Source organism: Cavia porcellus, unplaced genomic scaffold, assembly GCF_034190915.1.
Source record: "Cavia porcellus strain 051 isolate PalLab524CR breed Dunkin Hartley unplaced genomic scaffold, mCavPor4.1 scaffold_15, whole genome shotgun sequence".
In the NCBI taxonomy this organism is placed as follows: Eukaryota; Metazoa; Chordata; class Mammalia; order Rodentia; family Caviidae; genus Cavia; species Cavia porcellus.
Window position 1 is genome coordinate 22728693 of NW_026947498.1, and position 24521 is coordinate 22753213.

At 35.7% G+C, this 24521-nt stretch overlaps 1 long non-coding RNA gene across 1 annotated transcript in view; it reads right to left on the bottom strand.

The window, feature by feature from the left end:
• LOC134470558 (uncharacterized) overlaps nucleotides 1–24318 on the bottom strand; it is a 164412-nt gene extending 140094 nt beyond the window's left edge. The window contains exon 1 of the long non-coding RNA XR_010039501.1: nucleotides 24182–24318. This is a non-coding gene — a long non-coding RNA (uncharacterized LOC134470558). The remainder of the gene's footprint in view (nucleotides 1–24181) is intronic.
• Nucleotides 24319–24521: the final 203 nt, after the last annotated feature.

Consider the following 24521-nt stretch of genomic DNA (forward strand, 5'->3'; position numbering starts at 1 on the left):
TAGAGATGGATAACTTATTGTTCTTCTTCTCCATACTTTCTGGGCTCAGAATCAGCCACCATATTCATTAAACATTTTTAATGCTAGGCTGAACATCTAATAGTCATCTGTGTTTTGAGCTCTGCCTGAGGGTCAGTCATGCTGGGGACTGACTGAGGAAAAGTACTTTGGAATCTGTCCTATCTTCTCTTTCTTCCAGCCTGGCTCAACTCAGGAGCAGGTGCAAAAAGTCCTGGAGCATCCAGCCTCTAAAAAAGTCTTCACCTCTGCTGTAGTTCTTCCTAAAGAATAAAAGAACATGGAGTGTGCAGTGATTGTACACGTATGGCTTTGTTGTTCATATTGTTTGTGTGTGTGTACATACGTGCATGTGTGTGTGTGTGTGTGTGTGTGTGTGTGTGTGTGCTTGGTTGTTTCATTTTGTTTGGGACTTTTCATCAAATGAGATGAAAGCTTGGGTTAAGTTTTGATTCTAATTTGCCTTTTTCAAACCCAAAGACATGTATTCCTTACTTTTGTGGGAAATAATAGATAGTTTGAATAATGTTGAACATGTACTTAAAGTAAATGGATAAATAAAAGGTTTATGGATAGAATTGTGAAAAATGCCAGGAAAAGTCAACAATTAACGTAATAGCTAGAAATCATTATAAAATTAGACTTAGCCATATTGAAACTCTTCCCAGGAAATGATTCAAGTAAATGATGGGAATCCTGTAAATTTCAAGAAAGCAGGTATTTCTGTGAAATTTCATTACAAAGACTCACATTTAAAATGTATTTACTATCTGATAAATAATAATGAAATAATGGTGTAAAGTACACAAAAATATACAAGGTACAGCATAAGCACTTTTCTCATACAAAAGTTTTTATATGTGTTGGTGTAATAATAGATATCTATAATCTTCATGAAGCAGAGAAGAAGGATAAAAAAATTATCTGCATTTTCAGAAATGCCTGATGATGAAAGTCTCTTGGTTGCCCAATATTCTGTTTATTTTGACAATCACTTCATTACACAGAAATGTGCCGTTAGGCTAAAACAATGTGATAACATTCTCCATAAGAGCGTGGATCTGGAATGGTGGTGCTTGTTTATAATCCCCAGCTACTTGGCCACCTAAGGTAAGAGGAAAGCAAGTTTGAACTCTACCTGTGCAATTTAGCAAGATTCTGTGTAAAATAAAATAAAAACAGCTGGAAATGTAGCCCAATGATAGAGTATAGCATGTGCAGGCTTTTGGTTCAATCTCCAATATACAAAAAAAATTGAACTATGTCTACTCCAACACTTACCAGAATGATTTAGATCTTTATTTTCTTTAATAGTGTTTCCTAGTAGAACAAGATAATCTAACTTATTTAATAATAATATTCTCAAGTGCTAATTTATAAATTACTACATTTTAAAATATTTTGAGGAGTTGTTTTTACTTGTTTGTTTTGTTTTAAAATGAGAATATTTCCCTTAAAATCTGATCGCTAAAGATGTGATTTTAGGTACATAGAGTCAAAGCTTTCAATGCATTTTTCTCTCCAAATTTAATTCCTTAAAATTGAAAAATATAGACCAAAAACAAATAAAAATAAATTGAATACCTTTTTAAAAATATTAGTGCACATTGATAATCAGAAGCCCCAGTGCTTAAAACCTTAAATAAACAGAGGCATGCTAAACAACTTAGGGAAAAACAAGATCATGCATGTGAATATACTAACATTTTAGTCCCCTCAAAACTTTGGAAAGACCCAGGAATTCAGATTATAAGAAACTGTTTTAAGATATCAAGGAAAGCATTTGAAAAACTGTAGAGTTAACCCTGAGTTTTGCTCTCCACTCATTCTGAACACCTTCAGATGCTCAGCCCCTTCTACTGTCCCACAAGCAATAAGCATGGAGGTCTGCAGAATACCACACAGACAGAAATGACACTAAGCTAACATGTATGGAACCATGGACACTAGGGTTTCCTTTTCCACCAAATTCCAGAAAGCTGACAGCTTAGCTAATGCCCTGCAGGGCAGTTGTAAGAATGAATGCACAGCCTTAAAGAAAACTCCAGTAGGAAATAGATACAGAAGCTAACTGACCAGTCAGTCACCCTTAAAATGTAGATCACACTAAACTTCCTATTTATTAAGCTCTTGATCTCAATTAAATAAAAAAATGCAAAGATAAAAAAATTGCAAAGATCATAGAAAAACCTCTAAAATTAAAGTGAGAAAAGAATCATAACAAATTCAGGGAATAGAGAAACACTCTAATTAAGTATCTTTGGAAACATAAGAAAGGTGTTGAACCCATGAAGAAAGCCATAATGCATAAAGAGAAAAATTGATGAAAACTCAACAACATAGTTGAAAGATCAGAATGTAAAGTCATAACCAGTGGGAAAGGGAGAAAATCATAATGTTACTTATTTGAAGGATACATATCTCCAGATTAAGAAGACATACTACCAAGTGTGTAAAGCTACGAATGAGAGAGAGAGACAGAGAGAGATAGATAGAGAGAGAGAGAGAGAGAGAGAGAGAGCAAAATTGAGCACATTTTAAAAATGCATAATGCAGAAATATTTCAGTTTTGTTTTAAAACATCTACATAGTAATTGTGGCAGGGAAGAAAAGAAAAACTCAAGCTTCTGTTTCTAAAAATTTGGACATGAAATTCAAAGACTGTTCTGTGAAATACTGTGGAACAATCAGACCCTAAACCTGATTGAATTCTGTGTTAGGAAAAAAGAGACAACAATGAAACGTACAAATGTCTCAGTAGATTAAGGCTGCTGTGTTTTAAATGTGAGGTTAACGTTGACTTAGGACTATACTCCTATATGAAGAAGGTGTATTAAAATTTACTACATGTCCCCACGAGGAGCGAGTGTTATCAGAAAGCCTCTATTTCCTATGTCTGCCTACTAAAATCATCTGAGCTTTAATCAGCAATGTCATCACACTGCCATTCATTTGCACACAATATACGTCAGTGATGGTGTGGCAAAATTGTTATTGAAAAATTTTCGGGGCTGGGGATTTAGCTCAGTGGCATAAGCGCCTGCCTTGCAAGTGTGTGATCATGAGTTCGATGCCTGGTACCGATAAAAAAGAAAAAGACAAAAAAAAAATTAAAAAAATTTTTCATTTCACTTATTCGTTCTTTTAACAGCTGAGCACTGAGATGCATCCAACACTATCCATAAATGGGAGATCCTTGATGATCAGGACAGACTCCTTGCTCTTATTCAGCTCACATTCAAAATACAAGGAATGAATAATGAACAAGTCAACAAAAAATCTTCGAAGGGCTGGACATGTCCTTTAGTAGTAAAGGACTTGCCTACCGTGTGCGAGGTCCTGCAAACAGCAGCAATTACAACAAAAAACCCTTCAACAAAAGATAAGCCATAAAACAACACACACAAGAAAATGAAAATGTTACTTTAAATGCACCAGAGCAAGAAAATACTCAGAATAATGGGCTGTCCAGCAACATCACTTGATCTGGTAATTCCTCCGGTAGGTCACATAACCTTGACTAAAGAAAGTAAGTTTCTGCTTTGTTTTATTTTGTTTCATCTATAAACTATGCAACAAATCATCATTTCCCCCCATGGTCCAACACTTGCATTTCTTGGCCTAGTCTCTGGACATTCTCCTCCGAGAGTTGGAACATCAGGCTCTCAACTTATTTTCATTCACCTGGAGAAAAACCTCCTGACTTTTGACTCAGCTCACATGTTATACGATTCTTGCAAAATTCGTTTTGGAATTCAATTTATCTAATGACCTAGACCTGTGATTCTGTGCGGCAGCAAAAAGACTCTGAATGATCACCCTAATGGTGCTTTTATTGCAAGTAGATATTTGTTTTTTACTTATTCTCTTCACTAGGATAGAACACTCAAAAGTCTTCTCCTGTGGGTCAGCCCTTCCCTTCATGCAGCGTGTCATGACTTCTTACTGAATTTTAGTCCCCAAAGAAATTGAATGCATTCAAAAATCCAGTTTGCCAGCAAAATGAATCTCATTTTACTCCTGTGGACTTGGAACACTGATATTAGATATAATTAAAAGAGAAGAATCCCTAAAAAAATCTTGTGAGTTGTTAATTTTATGTTTTTATATAATTACTATAATGTAATAAGCAGCTAGTTTTCTAAAACGGATAACACAAACTTAAGTGTAAATCATTTTCTACACAAAATGCCAAATAAAAAGGCAAGCAGTTGGGTATTCAGAGATTTATAAACTACCTACATGAACACGGTCCTCCACAAATGCTGAGGCATTGGCTAAGTATGGCTCCTGGGCATGTCACTGCTAATGGGCTTCATAACCCCAAATTCTTCTCCACGGTTTCACAAGGAAAGTACTCATGATCTCATTTAGGTCTCCCTGTAGTGTCTTTGCCACAGACTATAATCTTTTCTTGTCTGGGGTTCTTTTCAAAATGCAAGCTAGTCTGTACTTTTCTTTTTACAAGTTGGATCCCAGGTCTCCAATGCCATCTCCTGCTGTGTTGAACATCTGTTCAGAGACTTTCTACTTATTTTTCTTTCCCCACTTGCCTTCCCACTGCTTATTTCCCACACCAAAATTACTTGACAAAATGGAGTTAGCAACATTAGTTTGCATGCTCTTGAGGCCCAGGTCTTTTACATTCTACAATATCCCGCAGCACAGAGAACAGTGTTCTGTGTACAGTGGGATTCAATAAATACTTTTTGAAGGAAGAAATAGATGAAAGGAGGCTTCTTTTTGTGACTTCTGTTAGACTCAACACATGTAATGCTTATCATTGAAACAGTATACATATATTTTTTAATCTATCTGTGCCTAAAAGTGGCTAATTACAAAAAAAAAATGCTTGTGATTTTGTATAAGAAAAATTTACATCTCAAATATCTATATCTGACCATAATCATCTAGAATTCCAAATGTAACCCTGAGACCCCTTTTTCAATATGTGGCAATAGTACTAGAGCCTCAAATTTACTCCAGCTCCATTGCAAACCGGAATTCCCATGGAATAGGTGGCTTCCCACCAACAGGAAATGTTGCAATCTCTTATGGTTTCCCAAGGTCTCTAACAGCTGGCACCTAACCTATTAGTAACTGAATCCAAACTATTTACTTTTCAATCTTAAGAGAAAATTGCATCTCATAAAATTACCAAAACATTACTTGTTATTCCAGCAGTGGATTTTGGTCAGTTTTTTATAGAGGGAATTTAATTGTGCCTCTTCTCAGGCACTGAACTTCAGAACTTTGAGCCTATTGTAGAGTTTCTTTGACACATATTGAAGAAAATTGATTAAGAAGTGCATGACAAATTAATGCCATTTGGAACAATTCCTGGTCGTTAAGAGACAGAAGCCAATGGGTAAATGTTTTCTCCTTTTCTGAGCTGATGATCTTGAGATATGTTGCATGTAGTTCAGGTTGATCCACAATGTTGATTGACCAAAGAGGTATTGCATCTAGGGCCATTTTCCCTCCTTTTAGATATTTCTTTGCCTGTCCTTTATTTCTGTCTCCATAAAAATAACACTCTTTAGACACTACTGAAATAATCTTCATCCAAGTCCAAGGACTTGCATTTAGGGGAATCTAAGCCAACACAGGAATGTCATTCTGTGTGCATCCTATGAGAACTCAAATGAAAAAGGCATACCCTGGAAACAGCATGCTTCCCTACGGAGTGCTGAGAAAATAAGAACACTACACCCAGCAGCTCTCACCAACCTCTGAGTTGTAAGCATCTCTCTGACCTACTCATGTTGTCAGGAAGACATTTAGAGACAAATTCCATTTTTTTTTTTTCCGTACCAGGGATCAAACTCACAACCTTGCACTTGCCAAGCAGAGGTTTACAAGGCTAAGCTAAATCCCCGGCTCCCATTTTTTTTCCAATGCTAGTAATTAAAATTGTTTAAGTCTCTAAGAAGTTACATAGATAAAAATGTTAAGAAGCAAGTCATGGTTTACGTGTCGCCCCCAGGCCTCATGCGTTTGCATTGTGCATTTGTGATTGGTTCATTGCCTAGTGCTTGGATTGATGGTGTCAGTGCTACACCCACATAGTGGTGGAGCCAGCATACAATGTAATGGCAGGAAGAAGACATGTCTCTCTCTCTTGCCAGTTTCCGCCTTGCTGTTTGCAGCCACCATGAACTGTGGCCCTGCCATGCCATCCTGCCTTGAAGCCACTGAGTATGGACTGAAACCTCCAAAAACTGTAAGAAATAAACCTTTCCTTTCCCAACTTTGGGCATTATGTATGTGAATATGGATGTATTTGTAGACCTCTCAAAGAGTTGATTGGTTCAAAAGTGGCATTCAATTCAAAAATTAATAAATAGAGCTGGCAAAGTAATTTAAGTGGCATGTTCATTATTAAACTCTAAAGTCTGTAAAACACAGAATTACTTCTTTTGCATCTTCAACACATTTCACATGTATCATAAACTTAGCAAATGAGATGGTATTTGAAGAATATGCACAGCATGAAGCCCATAGTAAGATCTCGTTAAATCTTGGTTTCCTTCCCCTTCTACCACATCAGTTTATGTTTTCTTTCTCCAACCCTGTGGAAAAGAACTGAAAAAATAGAGCTTTCTATATATGACAAATGTTCAGAAGTTTGCATTTCATTTTTGGCAGTGTTGTTAATGTCAGTGAGCTTCTCCAGAAACTTGTATTGATGTCATTTTAATATTTGAAATGGTTCATTTGGCAAACATAAACAGCACCAATAGATTTGATTCTGTGGCCTTTTGCCTGGATAATGGATGTACAACTAGGTCCTAGCTGGATTTTCTTGTTCTTGTGTTCTGGGTTTTTAAAATTCAGATAGCGTATCAGAAAAATAATGGAACTGTGAAAGTGCCTGTCAGAGTATCATCTTTAGAGATCAAGAATGCCCTAGGCCCCAGATTCCTTAGAAACTCTTCTGTCACTGTCTTTTTTTTTTTTTTTTCTCCAACTTGTCACTCAACACCCAGGAACTGTGTTCATCTGCCAAAATCTACCAAGAGTTAGGGGCAAAAGAGTTAAACTTCTAAGGCTTAAACCCTTGCTGATGCATAAATTTACATCCTCTCTGCCTTGCTCTTCCTGAAACCTAGGATGTGTGTGTTCACCTGTAACTAGCCTATTTACATTGTCATGTCCTTGAGGACTTATATGGAGTTTCCATTTGTGCTTTGAATTAGGTTTATTCAATAGTTTTACTTACTATTTTTTTTTTACTTTACTATAATGTGAAAAAGATAAACATTCTGTAGAAACTGTATTTCAAATTTTGATCTTGTCTAAAGCTAGAAATATGCAATAGGATCCCCTTCCATGATGTGGGGGTACTAGCAGCAGGCCACAGCTCTCGTCAACCATACCATCATGAGAGCAAACCACAATATTCTGTAGTATATTGTGTTGCTAATAAATACTGTTTGACAGCTTGCTTGTATTAATGAATCCTAACTTATAACCCTTCCAGTTTGCAATGCATTTATTAATGACAACCTCATCATGAGTTGACAAGCAGCTGCATACAAAACCATGGAGAAGTTTAGTTATTTCTACTTAAACTTTCACTTCAAACTGGACATATCTCCTGGTTAACACAACATTCCTCTATAACCACCTTTTTGTTTGGAGAAATATCTCAAGATTTAACAAACATTTCCAGGAAGCTCTCTAGAGACCCACTCTTTTCCACAATAAGGGCGAAGATTATTTCTTTCACTTTGCACGCCATTCTTTTATATTGGTACCATCTCTAGCTCAATGGAAAAAATGGCGTTATCTCTATCAGAGGCTGGTGAGGCTGTGGGGAAAGGAAACTCTTTTACATTGTTGATGGGAATGTGTGGAAAGATCCAGTGTGGAGCTTTCTCAAAACACTAAAAGTAGAATTCCATTCAACTTAGCTATTTCTCTTCTATGCATCTTTTTGAAAGAGGGAAAGACTTCATCTCACTGGGATACATACCTGCCAATATTTGTAGCAGCAAAATGTGTAATAGCTAATATTGGAAAAACCTTATATGTCCATCAACTGATGAATGGTAAAGAAAATATGGTATTTATATCTAATGCAGCACAACTGTACCATTAAGAAAGATAAACTCGAGGATTTTGTAGGTATATGAATCTAATGTGAGACCATGTTACATGAAATAAATCAGACAAGGTTAAATATTGCATGGTTTCTCTAACGTTAGAAATTCTCTGTCTGTCTGTCTCTGAAGACACATACATTTTTTTAGAATCTAACAAACATTATTACATCAGTATTTCAACATTAAGTACATTTCCTAAAATCACTTTTTTTAGAAGTCTTTGTAGTGCAACAGAATTACTTGCACTAAATCATCCTGCTCTTTCCAGTGTCTATGAATGTTAGCTATTTGTTATGTTTGTTTTTTTGGTGATATGTTTTACTATGTGAAGCATAATTATTTCCACATGAATTCTGTTAAGAGGACTAAAGAGACTTTACACATTTAAATACTTAAAGCTTTGAGTGCATACCACAGTCTACTAAATTAATAATTGATCTGATGGATTTGATTTGATCTTAATGACATAACTTGTTATGTTACATTATAGTAGTGTAATTTCCCAAGGTAAATCTTCAAAAAATCATATAAACCCTCATAGGTGAATATAATAAACATTGTGATCAATTTTAGGATCTTTAAACCTATTCATCGATAATTTACATGTAAAAAACTGTATAAAAACTGTAGATTTTTCCACCACTATGAGGAGGCCTCAAAATGTATCTTAGGACCAGACTCACTTAAGAGTGATTATTAAAAATCAGCATAGATTATTTGGCCCTGTCTCAGACCTTCTGATCAGAATCCCTGGGGCTAGAAGCCAAGAATTTACATTTTAACAAGCTCCCAGGTTGGTTCTGGAATATGCTGAAGAGTAGGAGCCACTTATCTAAAGGCTGACATAAAATAAGTTTAAAACTCTTGCTTGGTGGTAGGGAACTGTCAATTTGTTTTCCACACTGAATCCGTTACACTGAGATACTCTGCAGAGAGAATCAGCACATTTTGTGCAGAGTAAGACTCTCTTATTTGCTAAAGTAAATAATAGCAAAATTAAGAAAGGGCTATAAATTGTACTAATGCTGATAACTTGAAATCTCCAAAATGAAATAAATTACTGACTATTGCACTTTAAATGTATATTAGGAGTGTTCCAAATTACCAAATGTTTTGCCATTTTGATAAATTGGTTTTAATTTTTTATCAGACTATATTTAAGTACCCTGCAGTAACATGTGCCAGACAGCTCCATTAGGCATTTTCAATTGCATTTATTTTCCTTAATGTATAAACAACACAAACTAACGGTAGTTTGAAAAGCATGGTGCTTAACTACAACACCGCTGAGAATAGTCCATTCTGGTTTGGAGGCTTGGTTCACTTTATCTATCCTAGAAAAAATGTGAAAATAGAGGGTAAAGAGTCTTTAAAGTATTGTTTGATTCAATTTTGCAAACATTACTCATGAACACCAAGAGAAAAATATAAATTATGCCTGGCTAAAATGAGACAATTTGATGGAGAAATGAGAAGTGATTTGGACTGCTGTATGCTAAAGAGAAGAAAGAAGTGTCATAAAGGCACTCAAATCCTGAGAGTCTAAGGAAAGCATAATTAACTCCTTGGCACTGAGAATTAGACTCTCCCTGTGTTTCCCTGCCAGTAAAGGACACGCCTGGAACGGCTGGCCAAGAAGAATTACAGGCATTTGCTACTACTTTACAATATTCATGTTTCAGCTGCAACACTGCATATTTTCTTTTGACAGATGTGCAAAAAAAAATTATTTTTATTTCCCTCTTGGCATAAGAATCCTACATAATCAGCTCCTTCGGTTAAGGAATCTGAAATTTTTAATTGTAATTGTAGATTTAGGGTATTCAGCATTTTGAAACTGACCCATCATATGAGTTTGTTGTTTGGAGACTGATTGTATCCACTTACATTTCATTGACATGCTTTAGTGGAATATCAAGTACAATGTCAAACCTAGGGGAACTGTGCAAGGACCAACCCACCCAAACATGCTGCAAGTAAAAATACGCAAACAATAGTGGTCAGAGCTTTACAGGCTCTACAGACCCTAAAAACACCTCACTGGTGATTAGATATTGAAAACAAAGAGAAGAAAATCTGAATGCAAAATACATGTGACAATATACATATTATATATATATATATATAAGCAAAAATCATTTCAAAATTTTTTCTCATTACTGAGACAAATTTCCTTTCATTGATGCATAAAATTCAGAGTTGTTTCAGAAGAGCCAGATTTAATATACTCCTGAGACTCAGAATAAAGAAATGAAAAATGTCATATATGTCTTTTCCATTATTAGTCTAGCATTATTGATACTGGTTGCTCTGTGTATCAAGAATCAAAAAGAAAAATACTGCTTGTTTCATGACTACATATTTGAAGAGTTGACCTATGGACTGACAGTTCAATTGAAATATGTATATATTGTTAATATTCTATGATTTTCTCATAAAATACTATGTTTTGTTCTCCAAATGTACTCTTGTAGATTAACCACCTAGCATATTTTAACAAAAAGTTCCAGAAACATGCCTTTCTCTCTGTTATCAGCAAGTCTCATCATATGATACAAACCAAACATAGATATACAAACTTGCATTGGTTCATTCTGTTTCTATAACAAAATGCTTGGGCACTCCATAATGAAAAGAAGTTGATTCAGTGTGTAGATTTTGAAAACGGATGTCCAAAACTAGACCACTTCACCTGCTTGTGACAGGGCAGGATTCATGATAGAAATATGTTCAGAAAAGATCACAGGACAATCAGGAAGCCAGGGAACAAACTTTCTCTTTTTATAACAGCTCAAAGTAAAGTTACTCACTTTGTGAGACCAACATTAATCTCTTTCATGGGCAAAACCACATAATCTACACTGCCTTTCAACCACTATGAAGTTTTCAGTACATTAACTTTTAAGGAAAAGGATCATTATTTTGAATCAAAGCACAGGCATTTTCTCCTTTTGTTTTGGAGCCAACACAGTGTCTTATACCTGGCAGGTATTTGCCAGATGCAGGCTGAATTGAAATTAAATATTATCTTTCTGTAAAAGTTTGTCATGATCAGGGATGGAGATTTAGTTCAGCAGGCATAAGCGCCTGCCTTGCAAGCAGGCAGTTGTGAGTTCGATCCCCAGTACCGATAAAAAAAGGAAAAAGACAAAAAAAAAAAGTTTGTCATGAATTCTAGGCATCACTTTACCCATGGAATAGATTCTTTATCAGTCTGCTTCATAATATTCTATTAGCCTTATCAAAACTTGTATTTATTATGTATACTTTGTCACTAAACTATACTACGTACTGCATAGTACTTCTTTGTTTCATAAAAATAATGGTCATGGTTATTCAGAAAATGCTAAATTTATTTTTTAAATTTATAAGCTTACTATCTTCTTTAGATAAAGAACTGCATCATTTAAGTTAAAAATGTGATATTGGGCATGTAAACAACCCAATAATAATGATCCACTTAACATTTTAATAGAACTTGCAATTTTGAAGGTTTTATCAGTATTATCTCCTTTGATTATTTTAATGGCCACTTATGTATAATACTAACATCACCTCTATATAAAATGAATACTAATACTCTAGTGGGTTACACAGTAATTATACATTAACCAACCCATGTAAACTGAAAGAGAAATATACTTCAAAAATTACTCTGAGTTATGCTGGACTTATCTATATTTTAACTATATGTAATATTCTATTCTTGTTACAAATTTTGTCCTATATTTTGCTTTGTTTTGTTTAAAGAAGAGAAATAGTCCTTACCTCAAACATTCAGAAATGATGGGAGTAGTCTATGCATGCATTTTTCTCTATTTACAAATAATTTGTCTAAATTAAATTGTAATGTAGGTATAATAATATACAACATTTATTGAACAGATTTCTAGGAATAGTTCAGCTCAGCTTTTTACCTGCGAAAAATTTGTAAATACCGGGAACTGAGGATGTAATTTTAAGTGGAGAATAGGGTATGAATTTCATGAAAATTTTTAATTATGTATTTTCATTTTAAAGGCTATCTTTAAAAATCATTTTTTCAGATTATAAATATGTAAGTTCATGTATTAAAAAAAATTCTAACAAACTTTCTGTCTCTGTTGGCTTGGGTTGCCAGAACAAAATGCCCTCGGTTGCGTGGCTTCAATAAGAGAGATTTATTTTCTCTCAGTTCTGGAGGCTACAAAGCCAGGATAAACACTCCAGCTAATTTGGTCCAGGGTGAGTGCTATCTTCCTGTCTTACAGATGGCTGCCTCCACACCGTGTCCTCAGAAGCCGAGCAGAAGCAGGGACATGATGGGGGTGGATGTAGTATCTCTTCTTAAAAGAACACTAATCAGATTAGATAAGAAACCCACTCTTGTGATTCACTTAACTGTAATTTTTTCCTAGGAAGGTCCATCTCCAAATACAGCCACTCCAAGGATTAGGGTTTCAAGATATGAATTTGGCAGAGGGGCAAAAATATTGTTTAATTTTTTTTTATACAACATCACTTCAGGTTATGAAGTCACTGTTTCTCAAAATGAGGATTTACACACATCTTTTTTCTTTATAAGAAGTTTAATAAACTACTTAAATTTAAGGAAAACTAAGTTGCTGTATCAATGCATTCAACCATAATAGTGTAATATTATGTGAATTGTAGCATAATAGTTAAGAACACAGGTGCTCTAAGCACTATAACTAATTTTGAATCTCAGTTCTGACCCTTCTCCTGTTTGTGAGCAAGTTATCTTGCCTCAATTTATTGCTCTATAAAATAAGGGTCATAGAAATAGCACATTTTAAAATCATCATAAGTAGTAAGTGAAATAATTATTAAAAAGATTAAGCAAAGTGTTTTAAGCACATAATTCACATTATTGTTAAGGTTGGATTATTGTTGAAAAAATGCTAACACTTTTCCTAAAAGTGCATCACTAAATTGCCACCACATAGGCATTGTTGCTTCAATAGTCTAAGTCTTCATTTTAACTTTTTTTGAATCTAACGTGTTCACTGTACAGTAGAAATGATTCTCTATCAATTCCACCATAGCCCAGTTTTCTTACTGGTGGTTCCTCTCTCTAAATGAATATATTTTTTCTCTAGATTGTCTTTTGTCTTGATATCTGACTCACCAGACAAAGCCACATCAAGGATGACTTAGCATTTTTCCAAGAACTTATGAAATAACTTGAAAATTTTCTAGTCTCTGCCTGAGGAGCAAAAATAGATTAATAATTTAAATTTCTTTCACCACCCACTAGGCACATTATGAATCTAGGCAAAACTACATTAATAGTGACAATAACTACTATTAATTTTTTATTATTTTTAAGCAAATATACTAGTTTTTTAAATATTTTTAAAATATTTTTATTATACAACAACTTCATTTTTTAAATATTTTCAAATTCTGTTTTAATGCATTTGGGCTTTTCTTAATACTTTTGGGTTTAGTACATTGGTGTGTATTTTATGCATGGCAAGTATTTTCTGAGATGTGTTACATGGTTTCATCAAAAAGCCAAGGCCATCCTAAGAACAACTGTGTGGCTAATAACAATTACCCCTTTAGCTGAGGAAAAGGAAAGATGAGGTAAGTAAAAGAAAGGAGCAAATCCCTATAAAGAAGATAAGATCCGGAAGAGAAGATCCCTGTGGTAGTCAGCTTTCTTGTTTCTTGGGCAAAAAAAAAACCCTGACACAACAGAGTGCAGAGAAAGAGGGCCTGCAAAAGATACCCCCTCGAAGGCATGTGCTCAGGGACCCATCTCCCCTCCAGCTGCATCTAACTTGCTAATAGCATATTCAGCTGTGAACATCAGTAGAGAATGTCATCACTGTCCAGCCACCTCCCTAGGAATTTCCTAATTCAGACAAGTTGACAAGTACGGGTAACTGACACAATCCTGATGAATATCTACCTTTAAATTTTTAATAGCACTTGTGTTGTAGTTGGGATCCAAAATGTCCTTTAAAATCTCATGTTTGAAAACTTGGTTACAGATGGTTGTTTAGAAGTGATTAAATCATGGAGGTTGATGGCATTGTTAGAATGTGAAGGGGGTGGTACCTAGTTGAAAGAATTAGGTCATGGGTCCACAAACTTGGTGATTATATCTGGTCCTCACTCTTTCCTTCTCTTTGGTTCCTGATCATCATGAGGTAAGCAGCTCTGCTCTATTAAATTCTTTAACCATGATTCTCTGCCTCACTGCAGGCCCAGAGATTAATGACTAAAACCACAGGAACCATGAGCCAAATGAATCTTTCCTCCTATAAATTGTTTTTCTAAGGTATTTTGTTACAGGACAGAAAGCTCACTAACACAGTTCCTATCTCAATTGTGCTCGACTGAGTCCAAATTTAAGATGCCCTTACATCAGCACTGTCAGTTCATAAAACAATTAGCCCAATAATGCCATTGTTGTCTGAAGATCTTTTTAATCAAGAAAGAGAATTAAGTGCATTGAGGTAAACCAGATACAGGTTAGCCTTCTAAGCCATTATGACCTTTTCCAGGACTAAGTAGTAAATCAATACTTCTTAAGTAACACCAACTCCTTTTAGACCCATTTTCTGGACTTTAAAACAACTCTCTAGAGAAAACAAATTCGCCAGAGTAGGCTGAAGGCCAAGATCCATTATGTTTTGTGAGTGTAGAATTAGACCATGTATTTATTTCTCTTTTGATACCAAACAAATATACAGATGGTTATAGACTTCCTTTCTTGTTATATATATTATCTTTCTCATCCTTTTATACTGTAACCACTGGCTTCTCTCTTCATGATATTGAAGCTACTCATCTCTTTTCTGTGAACAAAACCTGCTTGTTATATTTTTGTGTTCATTAAGCATTCACTTGAAATTTTATCTCTCATGCAAAATACCCAGTCATCAGTTGCCCAATAACTATAGTCTAAAAGGCATTTGAATTTATAATGAAGTCAGAGTTGATGACCTAGATCTCTAAGCAAAAGCTATCCGTGGAAAATCAGGAGAGAAGAAATGAGAAAGGAATAGAGATGATGCAAATTTGTGTTTTGAGATATTTAAATATTTAATTTCACTTTTCTATATTAGTACATACTTCCCAGAATGATATGCGCTGGCCTAAATTAATCTGTCACACACCTTCCATTTAAGCTGGCGCAATCAGGTAGACCTTGAGCTGCCTGGGCTCCCATCAAAAGAACCTCTGCTTTCTTTTATTTCTTCTTTCAGAAAACCGAGAAAAACTTCCAGGACCCTATTTATTCTTGACCCAGCTTAACTTGTATTATGCTTAGAAAAGAAAGGCTTAGTCTTTGACAGCTTGGGCAGGGTATGGAGAGCCACACTTGACAATATTTATGTACCACCAACTGCAGTATAATTTAAGTTCAAAAGCTTGCCATTTAAACAAGAAAACCTGTGTCACTCATAACATGGTGTTAATAAGTTTCATTTCTAAAGTTCAAACCTTTTGGCATTGAATAAAGCAAGAAGATATTTTGCTCTGTGTTGCAGGAGGAATGAAAGGAATAGAAAGCAAAGAGAAAAAAAAAACTTTCAACAAATAGAATGAGGTCTGGACTTCCAAAGGGATTAAAGATAAGGGTCATGACAATACTCTAAAAAGGTAGATAAAAAAAATCAATTTTGCAAGTTTACGAAAGGATTTGTTGACAGAGAATGCTTTTTTTTTTTTTTTTTTTTTGCCAAGAAAAGGTACTAATTTGGAATATTGTCATCTTTGCCAATGTAGTCCTTCCCTTTTCCTACTGGGAAAAAGAAGAGAAGAAGCTGAATCCAGAATCCAAGTCTAAATGATTCACTAACAAATCTGAAGCATGGGCACAGGTCTTGGCAGACTCTGAGTACTCTGATACCTCATTGCTATGTAACTGAATGAATATGAACATTGGTTTATCTTCTTTCTTTTTTTTAAAATGTGATGATAGAGCACAGGATGATGAAAGAGATAATTCATATCACTGATTGTTAAAGTGCAACTTTTGGGGCAAATCTAGCCTGCCATCTGTTTTTGTAAATAAAGTTTTATTGAAACACAGCCATGCTTATTTGGTTATTTATTGCCTGTGGCTGCTTTCACACTACAACTTGCACAGCTGAGTAGTTGCCACAGAGACCATCTGGCCTGTAGAGCTGAAAATATTTACTATCTGGCCCTGTACCAAAAAAGTTTGCTGAATCTTTGTCTATATTAAGGGATCAGGAGATTTCTTTGTGGTGAAAATAATTTGGGAATCAGAAAAATTTGAGGCTGTCTCAAGGCAGAGCTTAGAACAGGAAGAAAACAGAACTTTTAAGACATTTTCTTCTTTAAAAAAAAAGGCAGAGTAAGGAGAGCGGGAAAGAAGTGATAGACATGAAAAGTGAGACGAACGATTGTCAAGGTAAACCTTTCTGATCTAAACTAGTGCTGCGGTTTTAGTAGCTGTCCTCAAATGCAGGTGTTGAAAACTTGGTTTCAGCAGTGCTGAGGTCTTTGTATTGCAGGGGTGAAGCCCTTATGGATTAATGTAGTTATCATGGATTACTGACTGAGAAACCAGACTGTTAATTAATTCTGTTCCTGGTGGTGTTTCTCCACTGTACTCGTGTGCCCACTTGCTATTCATTTTTCCACCATGGTAACGCTGTGAATCCCTGGCTGGCTGCTGCTGCCAGGCCCTTGGACTTCCCAGATTTCCAGGTCATGGACCAAAGACATGTTTTCTTTATGAATTTGTGACTTAATTCATGTTATTCTGTTGTACCAAGAGAAAACTGAATAACATACCTAGTAACAGCCTTGGTTGACTTGTTCTTCACAAATGCTAAACATTACTTCTCTCTTTCAGGATTAAAAGAAAAACACTAAATACTAAAAGGAAAGACTCCTACTTAGAAAATAACTCAGTGATCGGTGCAGGTAGCTACCCTGCCCTGTAAGAACAGCAGATTTGATTTAAACCCATGTTCTATCTTATCAGTGCATGGGCTTGATTATCAGTATTTTTAACAGGAAGGTGAGGAAAATGAAATTTTGCAGCTTCTCTTTTCAAAACTAAACTGAGGGTGACAGATCCTGAAAAAAAATCTTAGTGATTTCTTCCCCTGCCCCGTTCTTTTTCTCCTTCCCCCTAGAAGCCAAAAACACTAAGTATGGCTATGGTTAAAAACCATGCTAATTTCAGCTGTTTATGTGCATTGCTTGTCTGTTATGCCAATAATATCATGTAGCATAATTATAATTTTAATACCATGAAAATTGCATGCATTAACTTGCCAGTGATTTTATTGTCTGTTTTCTGTGGACTACTCAGTCAATATGCAGAAAAATAAGTGCATTCCTGTTAAGTCAGAAGACTCTATTAAAATCCTGATTCTTTCACTGAATTATGTGTAATCTTCCTAAATTAATTATTTTAGCTTTAGTTTTTTAGCTGTAAAAAAAATAACCTACTAAATTCACAGGGTTACTGGGGGCATTAGAAAAGATGATATGAGAGGAAAAATATGAAGTTACTGATATTTTGCTCTTGAAGCATGATAGGGCATTCCCCCAGCCAAAAGAAAGAAAAATATATGTCGCGGGAGTAGATGGGTATCAGTTGAAAACATTCTCTTGCTTTCTTCTCTCTTTCCACATCCTGTTCCTACTGAAATCACCCAAAGGCAAGGAAGGGATAGTGATGGGGGAATATTCCCATCCATCTCTTCCCTTACCTGATCACAATTGTAGGAATTATTACCTTAGTTCCAAAAGAGTTGAATGCATGAAAGATTATATTTTACTTTGACTGAGAAGCAGCTCTTAGACTGTCAGTCAATGTTAATATGTTTATCCTGACCTAAAGAAAGCAGCACAGCCTTTCTGGATAAAGGATAAAGTAACAGCTGGCAGAAATGAGAATGGCCCAAAAATAAATACTTCCTGAAAACCTTTAAAGTTACATTTTATTTATTCCAGTGTGAATTTCTAGGTTCCAGTTGTAGTTTTGATGTTAAATCTACTATGATGATGACTGGTGCTTTTGCAAACTTGACTTCTCTACATAGCAGCTAATAATAAAAATCCCAATTTACTCTTTCATGCATTATTTATCTTTTTGCTTTTGCAGAGACTTTTCAAAAACTTGAATATCATGAAGTTTATAAAAATTTCAACTTTAAACAAGAATATTTCTGTATAATCTTAGAAATAGTCTACCTTGTTAAACTTTCACTTAAAGTCCAATTATTCAAAAATGTTATAGATGGCTATAAGTCTTAGGGGAAAAATCAGCAAGACTTTAAGTGTCCATTAGCTAAAACTAAATGATAATGAAATACCTCGAAAAGCACACATGATATCTATCCAAGAATACTAAACTAACTCATCATATAACCCAGCTATTGTGAGATATTCACAAAACATTTCCTATGTCATGAGAAAAGATCAAAGATTGAAAACATAAATGTTCTTAAGCTATGCAATTTGTCAAAGAAAAGTGCATAAAATATTTACTAAATTAAGTAAATACCAGAAGATCATTTAAAATATTTAAACAAATAATAGATATCCATTCTGTAACAGCTTATAGCTATTATTTGCATAATATTTAATAGTAGTATTTTTAATAAGCAATTGGAAATTTTTAACACAAAGAATAGATGTCAAATAATGGTCAATCAATCAAAATTTTTAAGTTCAAAAACTCTTGCTGATGTGCTAGGAATTTTTAGAAAATGACTAAGCAAGCATTTTTTCCATCTTCAAAATTTAAACATTCAGGAGATGAGTGTGGGGAAATATACACTCTTGCCACACACAAAGAGATACATACAGTTATCTTGTATGACAAAAGTGTAAATAGAACATCTAGCATTTACTGGGATTTCATTATAGATGAGGCACTAGACCAACTACTTTATAGGAATTGTCTTATTTAATCCCTCTCAGAAACCATGAAGAAAAGGTCTATTATTATTCCCATCTTCCAGATGAGAAAATTGATGATGAGAGAGCTCAGATATCTATCCTCTAGTCACCCAGCTGAGAACCAGAGAGCCAAGATTCAAGTCCATCCTTTTCAATACCATCATTGCAGTATTTTATAATTTCAGTGGAGTAGTTAACCCTGCAGGGTCTAGGAGCCAAATGCCTGGATTTAAATAGTGGCTTCTCATTCTGTGACCTGGAGAAAATGATTAAATCTTTAATGATAGTGTGATAGATTTAGATAGAGGTGAATTTGGAGAACAGAAGCACCACACAAGTAGAGACGGGAGGAATGTTATATCCAAAGAATGCTGGCTGGAGAGATGTCTCAGTTACTATTCTCATTGCTGAGTCAAAATTCCCAGCACCCACAGGTTAAGGGAAGAAAGGTTTATTTAGCTCACAGTGTGCAGATGTTTCAGTCCATAATTGGCTGGCTCCAAGTCAGGGTGGCACAGCACACAGGCACTGCAGAGGGGTTCATAGGTGGGTAGGAGGTAGAAAAGCAATAAGGGACAATCACAGCCCTTTCTATTCCTTATATTTATCCAAGCTACTTTGTGTGAATAGCACACCTTGAATTATAATTCCCTCAGTCCTAGAACTGTACCATGAATCAGTTCCAGCACCACACACTCTAGATCTAGACACATCTTTTTTCACATTTCTTTCCCCCTTAGCAATGGAATGAGATAAAAAAAATATCAAAACTGACTTTATTACTTGCTATTCTGTGTTACTGAATGACTCGCTGCTCTAAGCTGTGTGTTTTTAAGGTAATTTGATTGTCAGTAGATATATGAAGGAAGTTCAGTAAACCCAGAAATGTATTTTCCATGTTATCCTATATATAGCTGTTAAACAAATACATTTTTACCTCTCTCATGAGAACACTCTTTGAAAAATAACTCAGTGTATTTAGATTGTGAGAAAGTAAACTGTCTATATTCTCACGGTTTTTACATCATTCATCTTTCAGAGGACTTCTCTTTTTTTAGCTATAATAAAATACTGGCTGTCTGTAAATTTCATATGCAACCTACCAAATGGTGATAAATTCTTTATGTTCTACCTAAGATTTGAAGAAAACATGAATATTACTTCCATGTAATCTGTTAATTTTGCAAAATATTAGACATTGCTAAAGTCCCACTCAGGAATAGGATGTAAGCACTCTCACCTTGGCTCCTTTCTGTTTTGGCATATTTCTTTTGAAATATACAAAAAAAGTTTTAGGCAGAAAAATCTTAATATGATGAACCAGAGTAGAATGTCCTGTATTTATCTTTTGATTTACATGAGGGAAGAGAAACAGGTTTCCATGATGGAATCCAACTTCAGGAAAGAGTTTATCTTAAGAAGCTTTCAATATATTCATGTACATTTGGGAACCTCTGAGGTGAGATAACATTGGCAGTACTGTTAAAGTTACTTTATCACAGGATTTTCTTTCATAAACTGCAGGGCAGGACGAGTGCTCTGGAGGGATCCACTTGAGAAACTCCTAAGTACGTGCTCATTTTGTTCCATGGACACACAGTAGGTTTCATTGAGGGACAGCTGATGTCTTAAACTCTATTTTTGTTTAGTATGAGTTGTGTTAACCCAGAGAGTAACTACCTATTAATGGAATCTTTTGCTCCCTGTTTCTGACCAAAAATATCCTAGGCCAGCTGGCCAAGATCCATATATCTTACACCTGAGTCACTGGGTCCTTCAGTGTGTGGATTCCAACACACGTCTTTCAGTCAAATGTGAAGCTGTCCTTGACTTTCCCTGTCTCATGCCTATCCTGGTTCCTCCAATCCTGTGTGTACCTGCTTCATGTTATGCTTTGCCTCTGCTCTACATCACAGCACTTTGGTGGTGTCATACTCAGTCTTGGGTGCTGGAGTCCCATACACCAACTTGGGTTTCCCCAGAGTTGTAGCTTGTACTGAACTTCTAGTTCTGCTAAAAGGTTGATCCAGAGACATTGTTCTGAAATTAACCCACAGAGCCAAAACCATCAAACAGACTTGGTGCTGGAAGAGAATGGTATATGAGGAGGTGACAACTTCATGGATAATGAGCCACAGGTGAATAGAGATGTAATAATCTACTATGGCTGCTTTCCTTAGTCCATTTCTGACACTGTAATTAAATGCCACAGTGGATTGGGTGATTTACAAAGAAAAATGACTTAACTATCTTATGGTTCTGGAGGTTAGAAAGTCCAGTAGCAAGGAGCCAGCATCTGGTCAGGGCATTATCTTAATATGTGGTAGAGGGTATCAAATGGTGCAGTAGAGCAATCAAGCTAGAGAGAGGTTTTTTTATAGCAAAACCACTGTCTCAATAACTCATTAATCCATTAATCCACAAAAGATTAATCATTTGCAAAGGCAGAGTCTTCATGACACTAAAGTCTCCTACCCACATACTATTTGCATATAAGTTTGAGGGTTATGTTTCCTATATATGAGATTTTGAAGGCAAATTCGAACCATAGCATTCTGTGAAAAATTACCAAAACTTTATTTCTTATAGTAAGCTTTTTATGTGATAGTTCTCAAGGTAAGAATTGCAAAATAAGCCTCATAGGAGTAAGAGTCAGGGCTTGGAAGAACTGGAGGCCTTCTGAAGATTCCGAAGGAATCTTTCCCAGTCTCTAGAGGCTTCCCACATTTCTTGGGTTCTGCTTGTGTCAGAGACCTGTTTCTATTATTATACTTCCTTTTTGGACTCTCTGACTTCTCTTCCACTTATAAGCACCTTTGTGATTATAACATATGTTGAACCTACCCAGAGAATCCAACGTAACTTTTCCATTGCATAATTCTCAAATGCATCAAGAAAGCCCCTTAGCTATGGAAGGCAACATAATTCCCATGTTCTAAGAACTAGGATATAGACATCTTCGAGTGATGGGGTGGGACATTTTTTCTATCTGCCATAAAATGGAAAAAAATAAATCTTGACCCACAAGAAACAGAGAGACAGCTAAACTAACACTGTTAAATGAATTTCTCACATGGAACCCTAGCTGCCCCTTCCCTGCCCAGCCTGCCTCCCTCTGCACCCTGTGATCTCATCCTTTTTTTCACCGAGAACAGGAAATTTTTCTGAAGTTCATCTCAAAGATAATGAGCTAATCTAGGATAATGAGTTCTTTCGGCAGGCCTGCATCATCACTTAGAATTTCTATTGAAGGGATGCCCCACTTTTATCGACCTTGGTAGTCAGTGCATTAGCTGTGGAGAATTGGGGGGCAGGTAGGAGAGGAGGGAAACCCCACTGGGAAGATGTTTTGTGAAGAGACCCTCTGAAATCACTCCAGGCAGAGAGTTGTTTTAACCCTCTTCCTCTTATGTAGTCCTGGCTCTAGAGACAGAATTTTTCTAACTATTTAGCAAAGAAGGTACTAAAAGGTCTCTTCTGGCTATAGCTTCATCTTGTATTCATGAAGAAAATTGTGCCTTTTAGTGTCAAATATTGATTTAAGGATCACCAGAAGCTTTAGCCCTACCAGTTTAATGAGAAAATGGAAAATGAGGCTTTTCCCAGTAAGTTTTCAGATATTTAAATCCAGCTATGGTGATGTACTCAGACTTCCATAATAGCTCAGTATAATACTCACACTACTTATACTGTTCCCTCTGTTAACAGTATTTGTCACCTGGCTGACTTTTATCCATTTTTGTTTGACTCTATTGTTCTGAGTGCTTTCGTTGCTTCTGATGCTGATTGCTATTTTGCAGCACTGTGATATCATTTGTGTGCAACCTTTCACTGGTCCCAAGATGAACCACGAGCTTCATTCTTCTTGAAATCCTCAAAAGTTGTGTGAGAAGATGAACCAGCCTCCCCAGCACCATAGAAGAAATGGAGCCACAGAAAGGGAGCAGTAGGCACAATACCACTAAGAACCACAAAAAACACCAGAGAGAATTCTAAGAAGGAGGGTACAGACCTGCAGATAGACATCACACATTTATATTTATTTTGAAATATTTTAATGTGACACTGCATGTATCATACTCCTTGTTATTTCCCCTCAAACTTCAACCAAATGCCTTTCATGCAGGCAGACTAATATGTGTTTACTGACTGATAGATTGATTGTTTATTTGTGCCTAATACAACCCAAAAGATCAATCATGTATTTGTCTGTCTTTGTTACCATCGTGCACTCCACAAAGGTGGGTAACACATAAAGAAAAGAGGCTTTTTTAGGTCAATCTGGAAGTGCCTCTCTTTCTAGCTGAGTTCTAAAGCATTGAAGAACATTACATGGTAATATATGTACCTCTGTTTCTGATCCCTCTCTCTCTTTTCATAACGCCACTATTATTGAATCATGGGATTTTACCCTAAGAAAACCTATCTAATCCTAATCATTTCCCAAAGATGCCACCTCTAAATGTCACAACTAAATTAAGTTTATGCTCTCTTCACACTTCACAATGGGAATTAAGTTTCATCATGATTTCTGGAGACAAACTATCTCTAAACCACATCAGGGATATATAAAAATGTATAAATTAAATTATTCCAAAGCCACATAATCATAGTGACATATAGATAGAGAACCAATATTTATTGATTTTCTACAGTGACAAGACTTCAAAAGCATATAAAGATCATCAATAACAGAGGTATAAAATAAATAAAGCCTTCTCTGAGATTATCATTGTTAATGGAATAAGTAGGAAAATGTCCAAATGAAGCAATAATATATATTGGAACTAAGTATAGTGGAAAGTATGCCTAACTGGCCTTTGGGAGTCCAGGGCAAACCACAACAAAACTGGGTCATAGTATGAAGAGATATCATAAATTCTTTCCCAGCTTCCATTCAAATCTGTTTCCTTGGGTAACATTCATGAACAAAGTGCATGAAGTTGCTCCAGGAATGTACATATGCTTCTAGTCAGAGAATGTCCCAATCACAGCAAAGCTTCTGAATTCTGTGCAGTGGATGGCAAGTCTGTATGCCACTATTGACAGTTGTCTTGCAAATATGCAGAAGCCAACTTCAGGATGAAGCTAAGACACATAGAAGCAAACTAAGAAACTCAAGAAGAAATAGAGTAAACCTTCCATTTTACCTGGATATGAAGCCTTTCTTCTCAGTTCTGGGAACCAATAACCCTCTATCCCTTCTCTGGTTTGAGTTCAGCTTGCTAGAAAAAGCATCTTGGTGGTACAGAAGGGGCACTTATGTCCCTATCCCATGTGTCCTATAGTTGTTCTGTTAGTTGTTCTGTTGCACAGAAATGGGTAGGAAGCCTTTTCAAGGGCGCTCACCCTATAAAGAACTGACATTACAAACATTTACAATAAGATACACAACATATGGTAGAGGTAACAATATTGACATAAAACACCAGATATGAATACCGCTGAAATGTGAGAGGGATCCTAACAACCAAATCCAATAAAATCCAT